The 20,108-nt window shown below is 42.3% G+C and overlaps 1 long non-coding RNA gene across 1 annotated transcript; it reads right to left on the reverse strand.

Moving 5' to 3' along the window:
- Nucleotides 1-490: 490 nt before the first annotated feature.
- Nucleotides 491-14,281, reverse strand: LOC109615899. Its single transcript, XR_002196915.1, has 3 exons — nt 14,218-14,281; nt 1,845-1,967; nt 491-573 (listed from the first exon to the last, which is right to left on the reverse strand). It is a non-coding gene; the product is annotated as an uncharacterized LOC109615899 (long non-coding RNA).
- Between the last annotated feature and the right edge of the window lie 5,827 nt (nt 14,282-20,108).

The raw sequence follows: 20,108 nt of genomic DNA on the forward strand, positions 1-20,108 counted from the left end.
ACTTCTTCCTTGTGGAATATAAACGAGGAATGCTACTGAAACGATATTTGAAAGTACACAAATCCCCCATCATGTAGAATACCACAATGTTGCTGCCACTGCCAACCCTTAACAACAGCACACAGCCATGAGTGTTATAACCACTTCGTTAGGTAAGTCATGACATGTGGTATGTGTGGGCTACCGGCCGTGTCCATGCTAACAGAGACTGGCATCGTTCTCTCCTGAGGCCAGGTTGCCCTCGATGTTTTCACACACACTGTCAGAACCATTAGCAATACTACCCTTCTTATAGGGTCAGTACACATGCCAGAGAAGGGCAGCTAATGTTAATCATTTTCTATTTTTAAAGCCAGAAACACAAGCCCCTAGCTGGAAGAGCCCGGGGTTTAGATGTCGTTAAAAAAAGCATGAAACCTTCTTTTTTTTGTTATACAAACATAACGTCTTTCGGTTCCCTGTTGGAGGACACGAGGTGCAGCATCGCATGGGCTTGATGAGGATGCGTAGGAGGAAGGCTGTTCGTCATCTAGAAGTCCTTTGTATTTCTTGGCAGGTGTTACAGTGAGATAGCTGTGGATGCAAATGGATATGACATAATTGGGAAGGGAGAAAAACATCTACCACTCTAAAAAGAAAGGCCAAGATCCACATCAGGCTGATGGGAATACCTCAACCTGTGTGTCATGCGATCCAACTCCTTCTCATTAGCTTAACTGTCTTTTGCTACAAACTAATCATCTCCCACAACACCTTTCCCCACAAGTCTTTTGCACCAAACCGACACTACAACTAATTTAGTACCACTACTGCTATTATTGCATTAGACATAAGTATTAGAAATGTATTTCGTGCATGTAAGACCACAACAAGGGGATTGAAAATTTTTACAGTGACCCTGGAGCAATTAGAGTTAACTGTCTAGCGCAAAGACAGAACAAAATGTTGTTGGCTCAGGGATTCAATCAGATGGTCTGGCTGCTACGGGATTGCCATTGCAGTCACTGTGTGGTACCATTGAGACATCAGAGCATACAGCGCAACAGAGTCATCTTCATTATCCCAAGAAAATCAATTAGGTCATTTGCACTCCCTTCTGAATGTAATTTTGCTTCTTGGTTATACAGAATATAAAAATCTGTCCTCTGTATCCCTGGTGGGAAGCAGCATCGTAAAGCTCCAGTCCCAGTGGGAAGGGAGTGACGTGTTGGTCGGAGAGAGGCTGGTTCATGTAAGAAGTGATGAGAAACCATCTGCCCTGGGTGTTCCAAAGTACTCCCTCTGTGCTGTCAGAACTCTCGGACACGTCATCTGATTTTAGAATAATGGGACTTTAGATTTTTGTGTGTGTGTGTGTGCTGTAGGCCAATAAAAGTGCCAGTGAGAGACCTGTTCAGCATAGAAAGAGTTTTAAAACACACATCTGCATAGACTGTTGTGCTGTATAATTTCAGGAGGGTGGTAACATCAGGTCAAATATGAACCTACATATCCAAGTAGCAGACAAGCCTGGCATGATGTGACAAACATGTCATTATTCATCATCTCACCCCTGATACTGTCAGGTAAGTGATAGAAACTGACAAGGCAGCTGTGGCCCATGCCTCACTTCACGCAAACATGAACGTTATAAATAACATCTGTGTTTCAACAGACTGGATGTTGATGCTGGGTAACTTTGCGATACAAATCTGCAGGGAGAGCACGGTTTTGCTTCAGAAACTCTCCTCACTAGTTAACACAAAAATTAAAACATAGCTATCCATATGAACATGAATAATTACACACAGAGCAAAACAAAGCCTTTGAAAAACATGATGTGCCTTGGTTTTGAATCAACCTACCTCGTTCAGCTCCCTCGCAGACACCGACATCAGGCCCTTCCCCCTCTCTACTGTGGCCTTTCTCAGACCTGAAGGCCTGAGTTTAATTGAAGAGGGGGTGTAGGGAGACCCTGACTCTCCCGTCTGTAGAAAAGATTCAGTGAAGTATTATTAAAACCACTCCTGGCTTGCAAATGATCATGAAACTGAAAATAAATTAACAACGTTCAAGAACGTGGGACAGCGGTGGGTTGTGGGTGAAAGGTAGGTCAGATAAGGCTGAAAACCTCAGCAGAAATTAAAAGGGTTCCCCAGTGTTACAAACTATACACAGTTCCAAACATTTCCAACAGGTTAATTGTAGATTACTCGCAGATACCTCTGACCATATTTGTGACGAAGCAGTTGACTGATAGGATGGCGTATTTTTCCAGATCAGATTCACCAGATCAGATTCAAATTTTGGTTTTGGACCCTTTTTGATATGAATTAGCACTGCTTTTACTTCAGTTCATGCAGCTGGCCTTTGATCTCGTTTAAGGTTTATCTAGACTCCATTCACATTGTTTGAACATGGATGATGACAACCATTTGAGAAGCCAGCGGTGGAAGGTTGTCGGGTTAATATGTATCATATGAATTCCTCTGTTGTTATGATTCAGTATGATGGTGTGCCTCTGCTGATTAAGAAGACTTTTCCTGCACTCTCCTTACACTGTAGATTAAACATTCTAAGTGTCTATTGCAACCTTTTTTCTCAGAACATTGGTCCTTTATCTGGTCCTTTACACTTGAACCCGTAATCAAAAATAATACATAAGAACATTTTGTATATAATATAATATGAACTGACCTGTCATGCATTCCCATCCAGACACCAAGCAAATAAACTACAAAGTGAAATCTTTGCACTTAACTAACTGAATCAAGAACTGTAGGAAGTCATTAGTTTGACAATAGCAAAGTGGGGGCTTTACACTAAATAAAGGGCTGGATAGATTTAGACAAATCGCCTCTATGCTGTATATATTAGACTTGGGGCTCTGGGTTTTTAGATGCAGCCATCCACTGAATGTTTTCATTATCTTTGCTATTACAAATGAGAGAAGAATATACCTCTGATATTTAGAGGGTAGTCTAGAAGAGATTGGAAGCTCCCTCTAACTTACAGAGCATGGGTTACCAACCTCGTTCCTCCACGGCCCTGTGTTTTACATTTGATAAATTAGCCTCCTGACCCTAAAAAAAACATTTCATAAAATGTGTTTAAAAAAATAGAAAATAGAGCAGACATTCTAGCAACAGTTAAGTGAAAAAACTTTAAAGTAACTTTCACTTAACTGTTGCTAGAATGTTAGCTCTATTTTCTATATAGAGCTGACATTGATTGATTGATTATGTATGTTTATTATTGTGTATGTTTATTATTATGTATGTTTATTATTGTGTATGTTTATTATTATGTATGTTTATTATTATGTATGTTTATTATTATGTATATTTGGGGGGTCAGGGTCAATGAATCCCTGGATTTTCACTCTTTTCCACGCAGTCACATTGACCTGTCTGTAATATTGGGGGGTCACGACCACCCCGTCCTCCCCTAATTCTGCACCCCTGAATCAATGTCACCACTTTTTGTGCAAATGAAAGTGACAACAGATGCTCTGGAGAGGCAATAGCAAGACAACCCCAAAAAAGGGAGTGGTTTTGCAGGTGGTGGCCACAGACATTTACTCTCTCCTTATCCTTCCTGACTGGTTCTTCTATAGTTTTGCATTTTACTAGTGTCCTTGTCACTACTGGTAGCATGAGGCAGTACCTGCAGCCCATTCAGGTTGCACAGGTAGTCCAGCTCCTCCAGGATGGCACATCCACAAGTACCGTCTCAAGAAGGTTTGCTGTGTCTCCCAGGACAGTCTCAAGAACATGGAGGAGATACCAGGAGATGGTTGTTTCACAAGGAGAGCTTGACAAGGCCGGGGAGAAGGGCATCAAACTAACAGCAGGACCGGTATCTGCTCCTTTGTGCGAGGAGGAACAGGACAAGCACTGCCAGAGCCCTACAAAATGACCTCCACCCGAGTTACTGGTTTGCATGTTTCTGACCAAACTGTCAGATATACCATGAGGGTGGCATGAGGGCCCAACATCCTCTAGTGGGACCTTTGTTCACAGCACAGCACCATACAGCTCGATTGTCATTTGCCAGAAACCTGAATTGGCAGGGCCACCATTTGCACCCTGTTCTCTTCACAGATGACAGCAGGTTCACACTGAGCACGTAACAGACATGAAAGAGTCAGATAATGCCATGGTAAACTTTATGCTGCCTGCAACATCATCCAGCATGACTGGTTTGGCGGTAAGTCAGTGATGGTCTGGGGAGGCATATCCTTGGAGGGTCGCGCAGACCTCCACGTGCTAGCCAACAGTACCCTGACTGCTGTTAGGTACCGGGATAAAATCCTCAGACCCATCGTCAGACCTTACGCTTGTGCAGTGGGCCCTGGGTTCCTCCTGGTGCAGGACAATGCCCGGCCTCATGTGGCCAGAGTGTGTAGCCGGTTCCTGGATGATAAAGCTATTGATGCCATTGACTGGCCCACACATTCCCCAGACCTGAATCCACTTGAGACCCTCTGGGACGTTGTGTGTTGGTGCATCCAACACCGCCAAGTAGCGCCACAGACTGTCCAGGAGCCCAATCCAGGTCTGGGAGGAGATCCCCTTGGACACCATCCGCCGTCTCATCAGCAGCATGTCCAGACATTGTTGGGAGTGCATACAGGCACATAGGGACCAAACACACAACTGAGTCACATTATGAGTTGCCGTGATGAAATTCACTCAAGTTGGAACAGCTGTAGTGTAATGAGAAATGTCTGTTGAGGAAGACTGAGAGTGTATTTGACAAAAAGGCATTGTCTGGCCCCACCAAGTCTCTAACTTAATCAGGGGTCCTGCATAACATTTGCTTCACTAAAGATCTGGAACACTAGGTGTGGGGCATCAGACACACACTCTTGAGCTCACCTGGAGAGGTGTGAAACTCAGAGGAAACTGGAGTGTAACTAAATGATGATGTTGTGGACATTTATCTGTAGTGTTTGGATTTCCCCTGTTCCCCATAAATGGCAGAATAGTCGGATATGCTTTATTGTACTGTACGGTTTATGGATCAATGCCCCATCCATTCGATAATTTTACATTGATTAAGTGGGACAGTTCCAGTCCTTTGTGTTAACTGTGTTCGTCAAAGTAATGTAATGCTAATGACTATTTGGGGGAGTGTATTACATATATTTGATTTTAGGATAAATAGCTGTCTCCAAAAAGCTATTTGAGTTTGTCATCTTCAGGGTTGTGTAGGTTACTTTTTAAATGTAATCCGTTATTGTTACAAGTTACCTGTCCACATTTGTAATAATTTTTGGATTACTCAAACTCAGTAATGTAATCTGAGTACTTTGAATTACTTTTAGATCACTTTCATTTTAAGAGGCATTGGAAAACAAATAAGAATAGCCTATAACCAACTGAACACCTTTTGCAGGATCAATCAATGTTAGAGTAAGACATAGCTGGCCAAAAACGGAATTCACATTTTACCTTATGGGATGTGTAGGCTACAGTGCATTTGGAAATGGGTTTCTAAAACAATGGTTTCTACATCAATATGATTGGGCTACATCTCTACATTACACACTAAAGGTCTGTCAGTTATTCAGTCATTCCAATTAATCCAATAAACCTCGATCTTCCAGAATCTGACGTTTTGAACTTGGAGTAATCATAATTTATTTCAAAAGTATCTGTTTTGCAATTACAATATTTTAGTTGGTAACGTAACTGATTACAGTTACTGTTTTTGTGTAATCCATTACTCCCCAACTCTGGTCATCGTTAAAGAGACCTCCCAACATGTGTTGTAGTCATATTTAGGAGTCTATCGTTAACAGAAGCTCCTAGCACTCCTTCGTGCTATAGTGTGTCTAATTGTATACAGTTGTGCTCATACGTTTGCATACCCTGACAGAAATTGTGAAATGTTGGCCTTGCTTTTGAAAATATGAATGATCATGCAAAAAAACTTTTATTTAAGGATAGCGATCATGTGATGCCATTAATTATCACATATTTGTTTGGCTCCTTTTTAAATGATAATGATAACAGAAATCACCCAAATGGCCCTGATCAAAAGTTGACATACCCTTGAATGTAACACACACAGGTAAAAATGCGAATAAAGTGAATTTCTCACACCTGTGTGTTTTAAAAAAAAAATCTGTTAGTGTCTGTGTATAAATAGTCAATGAGTTTGTTAGCTCTCACATGGTGCACTGCGCAGGATAGATACTGAGCCATGGGGAACAGAAAAGAACTGTCAAAAGACCTGCGTAACAAGATTATGGAACTTTATAAAGATGGAAAAGTATATAAAAAGACATACAAAGCCTTGCAAATGCCAGTCAGTACATTCAATCACTTATTAAGAAGTGGAAAATCTGGGGATCTCTTGATACCAAGCCAAGGTCAGGAAGACCAAGAATGATTTCAGCCAAAACTGCCAGAACAATTGTTTGGGATACAAAGAAAAACCCACAGGTAACCTCAGGAGAAATACAGGCTGCTCTGGAAAAAGATGGTGTGGTTGTTTCAAGGAGCATAATACAACGATACTTGAATAAAAATGAGCTGCATGGTTGAGTTGCCAGAAAGAAGCCTTTACTGCGCCAATGCCACAAAAAACTTGGTTACAATATGCCCGACAACACCTTGACATGCCTCACAGCTTCTGGCACACTGTAATCTGGAGTAATATGGTACAACCATACGCACCATGTTTGGAGAGAGGTCAACAAGGCCTATAGTGAACAGAATACTATCCCCACTGTGAAGCATGGTGGTTCACTGATATTTTGGGGGGGATGTGAGTTCTAAATCCATGGGGAATCTTGTGAAAATTGATGGTAAGATGAATGCAGCATGTGGTCAGAAAATACTGGCAGACTATTTGCATTCTTCTGCATGAAAGCTATGGATGGGACGCTCTTGGACTTTCCACCATGACAATGACCCTAAGCACAAGGCCAAGTAGACCCTCCAGTGGTTACAGCAGAAAAAGGTGAAGGTTCTGGAGTGGCCATCACAGTCTCCTGACCTTAATATCATCGAGCCACTCTGGGGAGATCTCAAACCTGTGATTTCATGCAAGACGACCAAAGACCTGGACCTGGAGGCATTTTGCCAAGACGAATGAGCAGCTATGCCACCTGCAAGAATACGGGGCCTCATAGACAACTATTATAAAAAGACTGCACGCTGTCATTGATGCTAAAGGGGAAAAAACACAATATTAAGAACTAAGGGCATGCAGTCTTTTGAACAAGGGTCAGTAAAAAAACTGTACTTTGTAGATCTTGTAGACTAGACTAGTTGGGATGACAGTGAATTGGGATGCTATGTAAATCTCTTTGTGGGGACTGTATTTTTAGACCTTGATCACCCACACATACACACGAGCACACACGCTTGTTTCTCTAACCTTGTGGGGTTAGGGGTATAAAAAATATTCCCTAGTTTCCCTTAAGTCACTTGCCCTGAGTTTCTAACCCTGAAACATAAGACATAAACCCCAACTCTAACAGAAACACTCAGGAGGAGAAGGTAAGGCTTCAAAAGCAGAGCATAGCAGGCTTCATTACAGAGCAAACCAAAGGAGCAGGCTGATATCTAGCTCAGGAGGCAGGCAGGTATTCATACACAGGAATCAGATTGATCAGGCTAAGGCACCGGCAGGAATAAGGCTAGAAACAACAGGTTAAGTGGGCAGAAACTGGTCAATACAAAAGGTTTTCAATATACAGGGTGCTGGTCATAAAATTAGAATATCATCAAAAAAGTTTTTTCATTCATTCCACACAGACTGATGTATTTCAAGTGTTTGTTTCTTTTAATATTGATGATAATAACTGACAACTAATGAAAAACCCAAATTCAGTATCTCAGAAAATTTGAATATTGTGAAAATGTTCAATATTGAAGACACCTGGTGCCAAACTCTAATCAGCAAATTAACCCAAAACACCTGTAAAGGCCTTTAAATGGTCTCTCAGTCAAGTTCTGTAGGTTACACAATCATGGGGAAGACTGCTTACTTGACAGCTGTCCAAAAGACGACCATTGACACCTTGCACAAGGAAGGCAAGACACAAAAGGTCATAGCTAAAGAGGCTGGCTGTTCACAGAGCTCTGTGACCAAGCACATTACTAGAGAGGCAAAGGGAAGGAAAAGATGTGTACAAGCAATAGGGATAACCGCACCCTAGAGAGGATTGTGAAACAAAACCCATTCAAAAATGTGGGGGAGATTCACAAAGAGTGGACTGCAGCTGGGGTCAGTGGTTCAAGAACTACCACGCACAGACGTATGCAAGACATGGGTTTCAGCTGTCGCATTCCTTGTGTCAAGCCACTCTTGAACAAGACACAGCGTCAGAAGCATCTCGCCTGGGCTAAAGACAAAAAAGACTGGACTGCTGCTGAGTTATGTTCTCTGATTAAAGTACATTTAGCATTTCCTTTGGAAATCAAGGTCCCTCTGAAGGAAGAGAGGAGAGGCACAGAATCCACGTTGCTTGAAGTCCAGTGTAAAGTTTCCACAGACAGTTATGGTTTGGGGTGCCATGTCATCTGCTGGTGTTGGTCCACTGTGTTTTCTGAGGTCCAAGGTCAACGCAGCCATCTACCAGGACGTTTTAGAGCAATTCATGCTTCCTCCTGCTGATCAACTTTATGGAGATGCAGATTTCATTTTCCAACAGTGCCAAAGCTACCAGTACCTGGTTTAAGGACCATGGTATCCCTGTTCTTAATTGGCCAGCAAACTCGCCTGACCTTAACCCTATAGAAAATCTATGGGGTATTGTGAAGAGGAAGATGCGATATACCAGACCCAAAAATGCAGAAGAGCTGAAGGCCACTATCAGAGCAACCTAGGCTCTCATAACACCTGAGCAGTGCCACAGACTGATCGACTCCATGCCACGCCGCATTGCTGCAGTAATTCAGGCAAAAGGAGCCCCAACTAAGTATTGAGTGCTGTACATGCTCATACTTTTCATGTTCATACTTTTCTAAAAATCCTTTTTTGTATTGGTCTTAAGTAATATTCTAATTTTCTGAGATACTGAATTTGGGATTTTCATTAGTTGTCAGTTATAATCATCACAATTAAAAGAAATAAACATTTGAAATATATCAGTCTGTGTGTAATGAATGAATTTCCATGTAATGGAAATACTGAAATAAATGAACTTTTTGATGATATTCTTATTTTATGACCAGCAGCTGTATAAGGGCTCATCCAACAGGCTTCATATAGTCATCAAGAAACAAACCATACCTCACAAAGGAAAACACAAACCGAACTGAAATATATAGAGGGTGCTAAAGGGCATACAGGTGAAAACAATCAAGACAAACGAAAGCAAACCAAGCACTATCCTAGAGTGGAAACAAAACCACACCAAATAACAGAACCTCACAAAGCCCAGCTTTGAATAAATTCTTAGGTTTTAAAATGGTTGTGGAGACTTAGAATCACACACACGTACACACACATCCACATTCACAACACCCAGAGAGACATATAAGCATTGTATTGGGACTCATTATGTAAGCCTGTATTTGGACACACAGAGCTTTTAGACCACATTCTGTTCTTCACACCACTGTACTGTCTAGAAAGGATGTCATTTATTGCAGCAATAATTTTTTTATCTCACATGACATAATCATTTGTACCCATGATTACCTGGGAAATACTAAGTGTTTCTATTCATTTGTAAAGGCAATGTTCCCTTTAGTTCGGTCACTTAGGTGCCACTATACGTAACACGCATCCACCATTTATATCCATGTAAACCAATACAATCAAGTCTCACAAGGCCTTACAGGTGTGCAGTAGCAGGACGCCCCATCTCATATATATGATGATATACCGCTCCGGAAAATATTAAGAGACCGCTGCACCTTTTTATTTCCTTTCCAAAAAAGTTGAAAAGGAAGATTTTGAGTGAGGAACAGAAGTGCTCAATTTGCAGTGGTCTCTTAATTTTCTGGAGCTGTATGTGTATATCCAGCAACAACTTTAACCACACATTTTACTACTCTTCACATGTACTCCCATGTTAGGGAAATATCACGTCCCCTTATGCTCGCGTTTTCTTGTGAGGGTTCTGTCATGGGCTGTGTCATGGGCTCCTCTGCTGGGTTCCTTTTTTCTGCTTGTCTGTTTCCCTAGCTCCTGGCAGAGGGTTGTAGGCTTGGATGGCATGCACAAATGGCCGGTGAAGGGTTTCTCAGTTTGGACAGAGGTTTTGATGGCTTTCGCTCTGTTGAGGCCTGTGTCTTTCCTATGGTGGTTTCCTTGACTGTGGATCTGGTAGAGTCCCAGGCTTGTCCACTGAGTTTCAGGGCAGCAAAAGTTCAACAGAAAGATCTCTTTAGTGTCTCAATCACTCAAATTGAGTACAGAGAAAAGCCTAACGTGACGTTTTCAGCGACGGCATGTCAGCCCCTGTAATGGGGTCAGTACCACTGGAGAGAGAATATCCCAGTGAAAAGAGTGGCGATTGCCAGGCAGAGACAGCAAGGAGGATTCATCCATCCAAAGCCCTGTCATTCAACTCCCAGGCAAGACTATACTCATCATAAGACATAATGAGGAGATTGGTCATCAGTCAATGTAATGCTTAGTAGTTAGGAGTGAAACATTGAAATCACACATAACAGGAAGCCAACAGCAACTGGAACCGTAATCATTTCATAGTTTTGGTGACTTATCCAGGTGTCTGAAGCAATTGGCATTTGAAAAGTAAAAAAAAAAGTGCATGGAGCTTTTTCTGTATTATTTCTGGACAAATGAATTCATGTCATGTCATGTCATCTTCTTCCGCTTATCCGGGGCCGGGTCGCGGGGGCAGCAGTCTAAGCAGGGATGCCCAGACTTCCCTCTCCCCAGACACTTCCTCTAGCTCTTCCGGGGGGACACCGAGGCGTTCCCAGGCCAGCCGGGAGACATAGTCCCTCCAGCGAGTCCTAGGTCTTCCCCGGGGTCTCCTCCCGGTGGGACGGGACCGAAACACCTTCCCAGGAAGGCGTTCCGGAGGCATCCGAAAAAGATGCCCAAGCCACCTCAGCTGACCCCTCTCGATGTGGAGGAGCAGCGGCTCTACTCTGAGCTCCTCCCGGGTGACCAAGCTTCTCACCCTATCTCTAAGGGATCGCCCGGCCACCCTGCGGAGAAAGCTCATTTCGGCCGCCTGTATCCGGGATCTTGTCCTTTCGGTCATGACCCAAAGCTCATGACCATAGGTGAGAGTAGGAACGTAGATTGACTGGTAAATCGAGAGCTTCGCCTTGCGGCTCAGCTCTTTCTTCACCACGACAGACCGATACATCGACTGCATTACTGCAGAAGCTGCACCGATCCGTCTGTCAATCTCCCGTTCCATCCTTCCCTCACTCGTGAACAAGACCCCTAGATACTTAAACTCCTCCACTTGAGGCAGGCACTCTCCACCAACCTGAAGCGGGCAAGCCACCCTTTTCCGACTGAGGACCATGGCCTCGGATTTGGAGGTACTGATTTTCATCCCCACCGCTTCACACTCGGCTGCAAACCGTCCCAGCGCAGGTTTGGGGACCACACAATTTCGTCTCTGCTTTTTGCAGATGATGTTGTCGTGTTGGCCCCTTCTAACCAGGACCTTCAGCAAATGAATTCAATGTTTTTCAAATGTTACGAAGGTGATGAAAGATGCTATAGAAACATTTTTGATATGTTGTCAAAAGAAAATCAGGAGTCAAGTGTAACAAGATGACATTGTTTCATCAATGTACAGCTGGTATTGTCTGCATAACACTGACAACAAACGTGTTTCCAAGAGGCAGCATATTTAAAGAATACAGACATTAGCCCCAAAACAGAAGATTGAGGAAACCCAAAATAGCTTTTGGTATGGGTAATCGAGACAGTTTTTCTTTTCTTAAAAATAAGAAATCCTGTTACATAAGTATTTTTTATGAGACAGAATCGAATCAGATTAGACTTAGGTAATGTGGATTACTGTATGTAAATAAAGCTGAAATAAGTTTTTCATCAGTGTTTTCATTTCAGGCTGTAAGACAACAAAAGTTGAACATTTTGAAAAGGGATGGTAACCTTCTAAAATATATCTACTGTATACCATTTACTGAATATTACCCAAACTGCTTATGGGGTAGATGCAAACACAAAATGAGTGCCATAGTTTGGCTCTGTGTTTCAATTCCCACTGCTGAACATGTGTCAACAGTTTTAGGTTCAAACTGCTTTTCACACATGAATAAAACACAAGTTGCCCCCAAATGGACACAGTATGCAAGGGCTCCTGCTGGCTCCAATCAGCCATAAGTGTGCCAAGCACTCACTCTGAGCATGCTCAGAAGAACCTGGCTCTGGGCACTCCAGACACTTTCAGGAGTTTAGCAGTCAACTGTTTATGGCATTATGGGACTTGACAGACAAAGTGGGTAGCCTGGGAGAAGATGGATATCCAAAACCTTGTGGAGAGATGATCTATTGCAAAACACACTCACACTGTCTTAGAACACAGCAAGACACTCTGTGTTCCACCATTCAGTGCTTTTTTAAAGCACTGAATGGTCTTGCAACCGAATACGTCTGACATATTTTTAGATTGTACGATGCATCTTTTAAGCTTTACTTTTTAAATGATTTATTTCTATTTATTCTAATTCATATGCACTTGTCTGTCAACCATTGTTTTTACTATTTTTTGATATCATGTAATTTAAAAAATATATTTTTTTCCCGGACCGTATAAGCGGAGCTTGCCTAGAAGAGTGAATGTCACTGACTGACTGGCTGGCTGGCTGCCTGGCTGGTTGACTACCCCTTATTAAATAACATAGTGATTAGAGATGCGGACTACTGAACAACAGGTCCAGTGTCACAGTCAAAACCAATTATACCTCAGGATTTGTTCAGGACAGACAAAAGCTTCATAAGCAACAACCTTCAGTAGCTACATAATAGGAAGCGTTCAGGATATATAAAAACATGGCTGACTACATGATTCTCTCGTCTTTTCATTCGACGAAAAAATCTGTTATCGTCACCTATATTCATACAGTATCAATGTCATTCACAAATGGCTAATAAGCTGTTAAAATTGCCTGTGGCAAAAGCCATGCAGTTCATGGATGCAATTTGTGGTGGAGGTAAACTTAATAAGAAACATTACTCAGTTTAACACAATGGTTAATGGTGTCTAACGAAATATTCAAACTTGGTGTGATGTTAATGCGCGTCATGAGGCAATTCCCAGCAGATGTACAGCTCTGTGGTTAAACACACAGCCTTTCATGTGGGCAACTGGGGTTTGAATCTCCAGAGGGCAACCACCATCAACACTTTCTATTGCGGGCCGGCTGAACTAGGCTAGCCTGGTTTCTTGTTATTCTTTTAACCTGTTATGGAATAAAAACTGTGCTATATAAAACAGTTGTATTTCTTTTGAAAAACACACAACTCTACTACTGAGAACCAGTGTAAGCTAATCTGGCTTCACACTATCTATCTTCACACTACATATCTTCACACTATATATCTTCACACTATATATCTTCACACTACATATCTTCACACTATATATCTTCACACTACATATCTTCACACTACATATCTTCACACTACATGTCTTCACACTACATATCTTCACACTACATATCTTCACACTACATGTCTTCACACTACATGTCTTCACACTACATGTCTTCACACTACATATCTTCACACTACATATCTTCACACTACATGTCTTCACACTACATGTCTTCACACTACATATCTTCACACTACATATCTTCACACTACATATCTTCACACTACATATCTTCACACTACATGTCTTCACACTACATATCTTCACACCACATATCTTCACACTACATATCTCCATTATCAATATAAATCTGTGACAATGCCGGAAGGCTGGTTTGGAACATTACAGTGCTCTGCCACATATGTCTCTGCCTGCGGATATAATACTGCACAGCATTAACCAGACTTTCAGTTTTTGTCAATTAAAACCCTGATCATTATATTGCATTAAATAACATAGCCAAGTGTTTTAATGTTGACATGCACAAATAGCCCACAAACACATGAGATTGAGTACATTGCGATGCATGTTTTGGTGAGTTCAACCACTAGTTTGACTCATGCAAGTGATTAGGATGAACAAAGAAGGAATGGAAGCCAATAGAAAATGTAGTCTAAACTTTAACCCCCCTATCATTTTATTTCTTAGTCTTTTCTTACTTTCTTTCCAGGCCCAAAAGCGTCACGGTCTGTGCTTTACAGCCTGTTGGATACAAAAAAGGATTCTGTGAGGGTTGGATGGGGGGGGGGGTCAGCTGGCAGGCTGGGGGGGGGGGGGGTGGCAGTGTGGATGAAAAGCTTTAATTCAGTCAATAGTTAATGACAGGAAAACCCTTTTTGTGGTTCCACTGCACACGTTCCATGGATGGGTACATTTACCACCTGTTAACACAGTTACAACAGAAAAAGATACACACACATTAACAAAATCACATGTGTTATCATACAAGCCACCTGTTAGCCCTTTGATCCAATTTCAAAAAATGGCGTTGCAAACCAGCTTATAATAGGAATAAGGCATCTTAGAGATTTGTAATATACGTCCAATATACCGCGGTTAAAAGTTGTATCCAGGAACTATGCATTGTGTTGTGACTAGGAATAGCCCTTAGCTGTGGTACATTGGCCACAAACAACAAACCACCAAGTGGCCCAACATGTACCTTTAAATCAAGGTGTGTGTGTCCGTGTATGCGTGTGTACTCTTTTCTCCACTATTCAGGACCGAAATTCCCCAACATTTCCAGACATTATATGAAAATAGGAAGAATGTTGGAAAGACCGGACATCCGGCCTGCAGTGGAGTTCTGATGGACTTTGACTGACGTGCCCACTGATTCAACGCCTTCTTTTGACGCAGTCAAACAGCACTCCCTTGTATACCCGACGGAAGGCCTCTCCATCAGCAGGTTCCTCAGGCTGCAGGAAAAATATGTTGCTCTGGAATATGCTGGAGTGCAGCTATTGGCAGAGACATCCACGACTTTCATGGCAAAGTTGAAGTCGCAGGTTCTGCCAACAAAGGCAAATCAGCAATCTGGCACCCGGCAAACGGAGTTAGATATGTGTATCGCTAGACATGCTGACATGTTAACCTGACAGTCGGTGAGCTGACACGGGTAAAATCACAATACGCTGAGATTTAATTCTGAAACACCGGCCCCTTGTGGTGCTGGTGATTAGGAGCCTGGACAGTGGAGACGGGCTGGATGTGTAGAATTAGGAATACAGGCGCACATAGAACTAGGGTGGCTGCTGAGGTCGGCTCTGCGTCAGATGTGTGGAGAACAGACTATTGGTATTGTGATGTTTGGGAAATACAGATTCAAATAAAGCATTTAAAATGTGCTTCTGTGTGTGTGTGTGTGTGTGTGTGTGTGTGTGTGATGCAGATCTTTGTGGACCAGATGTCCCACAAAGATTGTAAAACCTGACAAATCAATTATTCCATTTCTGGCATAGGGGTTAGAATTTAAAACCAAACTTGCAATATACCTTGAGATGAAAAGTATTACAGGTTAGGATAATGCACCAGGCCTAGGAGTTATTGAGGTTAGGTATAGGCCCAGAGGAGAGGGAACATAGGATTTCAGGGTTTCTGGTCCCCACAAGGATATAAAGCAGAACTAACCTCTGTATGTACGTATCTGTTTGTGTGATTATGTATGTAACCACATAATACAGTGATAGTATCTGGTCCCCACAAGGATATAAAGCAGAACTAACCTCTGTATGTACGTATCTGTTTGTGTGATTATGTATGTAACCACATAATACAGTGATAGTATCTGGTCCCCACAAGGATATAAAGCAGAACTAACCTCTGTATGTATGTATGTGTCTGTTTGTGTGATTATGTATGTAACCACATAATACAGTGATAGTATCTGGTCCCCACAAGGATATAAAGCAGAACTAACCTCTGTATGTATGTATGTGTCTGTTTGTGTGATTATGTATGTAACCACATAATACAGTGATAGTATCTGGTCCCCACAAGGATATAAAGCAGAACTAACCTCTGTATGTATGTACGTATCTGTTTGTGTGATTATGTATGTAACCACATAATACAGTGATAGTATCTGGTCCCCACAAGGATATAAAGCAGAACTAACCTCTGTATGTATGTACGTATCTGTTTGTGTGATTATGTATGTAACCACATAATACAGTGATAGTATCTGGTCCCCACAAGGATATAAAGCAGAACTAACCTCTGTATGTATGTATGTGTCTGTTTGTGTGATTATGTATGTAACCACATAATACAGTGATAGTATCTGGTCCCCACAAGGATATAAAGCAGAACTAACCTCTGTATGTATGTATGTGTCTGTTTGTGTGATTATGTATGTAACCACATAATACAGTGATAGTATCTGGTCCCCACGGCTGGGCTGACATGGAGTCTTTGCCTTGCTTATGTGCAGCATGTTTAAAATATCCCTTTTCTCTGTGCAGCCATAAACTGCACTAATAATAATTTATTTAACTGTTTCCTTTCACAACACAGCAGTTAACGCAGAGCTCAAGGTCCTGCGTATTGTGCAGTATATTTCAAAAATAAAGAGAGAAACGCAATGCTTTATGAGAGATAAACAGCCAAGCAGACAAACAAAAGACAGACAGACTCATGACTCCACTTCCCTTTCTGTATCTGTGTCTCTCCACTCATCTCCCTTTGTACTGCAGTGTGAATGATCCTGTGCTGGATCTGAGGGAGTGGTAATGCAGGCAATTGGAGCCCACTCCAGTCCAACAGGAACCAAACTATAAAAAGAAGAAATCAAAAAACGAATAATAGCCTCAGCCTTAAACCATGGAGGTAGGCGTAAAGAAAGTATTAAAAAGAAAAAAGAGGAAAACAAATAAAGGTTACAACAGGGACAGGCATGAATGAGGGGGTAAGTCATTTCAGTGTGAAACAGCTCAGCAAAAAAATCTAACCGCTGCCGCAATATCCTGTTACTACGTTCTTTGGGGTCTGTTTGTTTCCTCTTTCCCTGTCCTTGTCTTCTTCTGAAGGAGTTCACCGTCTCCATCTCCCTGGAGATGGAAATGATCTCTGATCAATTCCTTTCCCACACTCTCCAGTAATGTGCCTTCATAGTATATTTTGTCTTATGCAGTGTTGGTGTTTGTACTGTGTTATGAAATAATACAGGTTTGTTGTGCATACTCTCTTGAGAAATAAAGCTTCAGCACACAGAGTTAATTAGATCTGTACAGTCTTCTTTTGATGGCGAAACATTTAACCTTGATGACTGTCCATTCAACAGACTGGAAAGGACATGATGGAGACAACTATAGAACAAGAACAAGAACTGGACGAGATTTGTCTCCTGTCTAGATTTTTGTCAACTGAGAAAACAAATGTATTCAGATTTTCTCCTTTTGTGTTTTCCAGTTCCCTGCAGGGCTCGCAGACAGGTGCTAAAGTTACATCTCTATAACTGTCTTCATCAATCCATGATCCCCTTGTTTCCATCCTGTTTTCATTATGTTGAGGCTAATAGAATTATTATTTTTTCACCACCGGAAAAAAATCCTGCTAAAACCGGAAATATAAATCACGTGGAATACATTTACTGTATTAGACATTTTTGTTGATGTTTTGGCTATTTTGGCAAATGTAATTGAAGCATACCCTATTTACACATTATGATGCTCATAAAAGTATTATAACAAGTAATAACAGATGACACACCTTGTCAAAATCTTTAAGAATGTTGTCATAACACATGCATGAGACTTTTTTGCCATGCATTTATATTTCATGGATGGTTATGAAGGCTACATGAAAGTGTCATAACACACACAACCTCCCACACAAGGCAGGTTGGACTCCGGGGATGAGTAGGTGGACATGACGGTATGACCTTGGGCTCCGGGGATGAGTAGGTGGACATGACGGTATGAACTTGGGCTCCGGGGATGAGTAGGTAGACATGACGGTATGACCTTGGGCTCCGGGGATGAGTAGGTGGACATGACGGTATGACCTTGGGCTCCGGGGATGAGTAGGTGGACATGACGGTATGACCTTGGGCTCCGGGGATGAGTAGGTGGACATGACGGTATGACCTCGGGCTCCGGGGATGAGTAGGTGGACATGACGGTATGACCTCGGGCTCCGGGGATGAGTAGGTGGACATGACGGTATGACCTCGGGCTCCGGGGATGAGTAGGTGGACATGACGGTATGACCTCGGGCTCCGGGGATGAGTAGGTGGACATGACGGTATGACCTCGGGCTCCGGGGATGAGTAGGTGGACATGACGGTATGACCTTGGGCTCCGGGGATGAGTAGGTGGACATGACGGTATGACCTTGGGCTCCGGGGATGAGTAGGTGGACATGACAGTATGACGGCCGAATTGGAAAACCGTGTTAATCCTCCTTCCATTACGGAAAGCGCATACGTGGGCTTCACTGGACACCTGTTCGGCATATCTCATAATCCGGATAGTGGTTCCCAACTAAAAAGATACCTTTTAAATTGATCTCTGGTAAAGGTTTGGATATAAAATGGGTACAACATCCAGGTAGAATGTGTGCTGTCCTCAGTAAAAGTGCCATCTGGGCTCATTCATTATGCAGTTGGTCAGTGTGCTGAACAGCCCCAGAACCAGGCTGTCCCTCCCTTCCCTAATGTGTTTGCCTCTGTGTGAAATCAGCTGCTGTAGACCAGTGGCCCAATAGACATTTTCTGCATTTACAAACATTGTTTTAAGAGGGTGATGCATACGCATCATGTAGGCAGAGGATCACCAAGCACTGAATGATTGCTTTACTTACTAAATCACTTTTAATGCAACGTGTCTTTTCTTAAATCTACAGATAAGGAACAGCTGGAGGACCAATTAGCAACTTATTATGTCAATTGGCTACATAATTGGGTATAAAAAGAGCCTCTCAGAGGGGCAGTGTCTCTCAGAAGTCAAGATGGGCAGAGGATCACCGATTCCCCCGATGCTGCACCGAGAAATAGTGGAGCAATATCAGAAAGGTGTTTTTGCAAAAAAAATATAAAAAATTGCAAAGAGTTTGAAGTTATCATCATCTACAGTGCATAATATCATCCAAAGATTCAGAGAATCTGGAACAATCTCTGTGCGTAAGGGTCAAGGCCGGAAAACCCTACTGGATGCCTGTGATCTTCAGGCCCTCAGACGGCACTGCATCACATACAGGAATGATACTGTAATGGAAATCACAACATGGGCTCAGGAATACTTCCAGAAAACATTGTTGGTGAACACAATCCACCGTGCCATTCGCCGTTGCCGGCTAAAACTCTATAGGTCAAAAAAGAAGCCGTATCTAAACAGGAACCAGAAGCGCAGGCGTTTTCTCTGGGCCAAGGATCATTTAAAATGGGCTTTTGCAAAGTGGAAAAGTGTTCTGTGGTCAGATGAATCAAAATTTGAAGTTCATTTTGGAAAACTGGGACACCATGTAATCCGGACTAAAGAGGACAAGGACAACCCAAGTTGTTATCAGCGCTCAGTTCAGAAGCCTGCATCTCTGATGGTATGGGGTTGCATGAGTGCGTGTGGCATGGGCAGCCTACACATCTGGAAAGGCACCATCAATGCTGACAGTTATATCCAAGTTCTAGGACAACATATACTCCCAACCAGACGTCGTCTCTTTCAGGGAAGACCTTGCATTTTCCAACATGACAATGCCAGACCACATGCTGCATCAATTACAATGTCATGGCTGCATAGAAGAAGGATCTGGGTACTGAAACGGCCAGCCTGCAGTCCAGATCTTTCACCCATAGAAAACATTTGGCGCATCATAAAGAGGAAGGTGCGACAAAGAAGACCTAAGACAGTTGAGCAACTAGAAGCCTATGTTAGACAAGATTGGGACAACATTCCTATTCATAAACTTGAGCAACTTGTCTCCTCAGTCCCCAGACATTTGCAGTCTGTTATAAAAAGAAGAGGGGATGCCACACAGTGGTAAACATGGCCTTGTCCCAACTTTTTTGAGATGTGTTGATGCCATGAAATTTAAAATCAACTTATTTTTTCCG

Source organism: Esox lucius, chromosome 7, assembly GCF_011004845.1.
Source record: "Esox lucius isolate fEsoLuc1 chromosome 7, fEsoLuc1.pri, whole genome shotgun sequence".
Taxonomy (NCBI): Eukaryota; Metazoa; Chordata; class Actinopteri; order Esociformes; family Esocidae; genus Esox; species Esox lucius.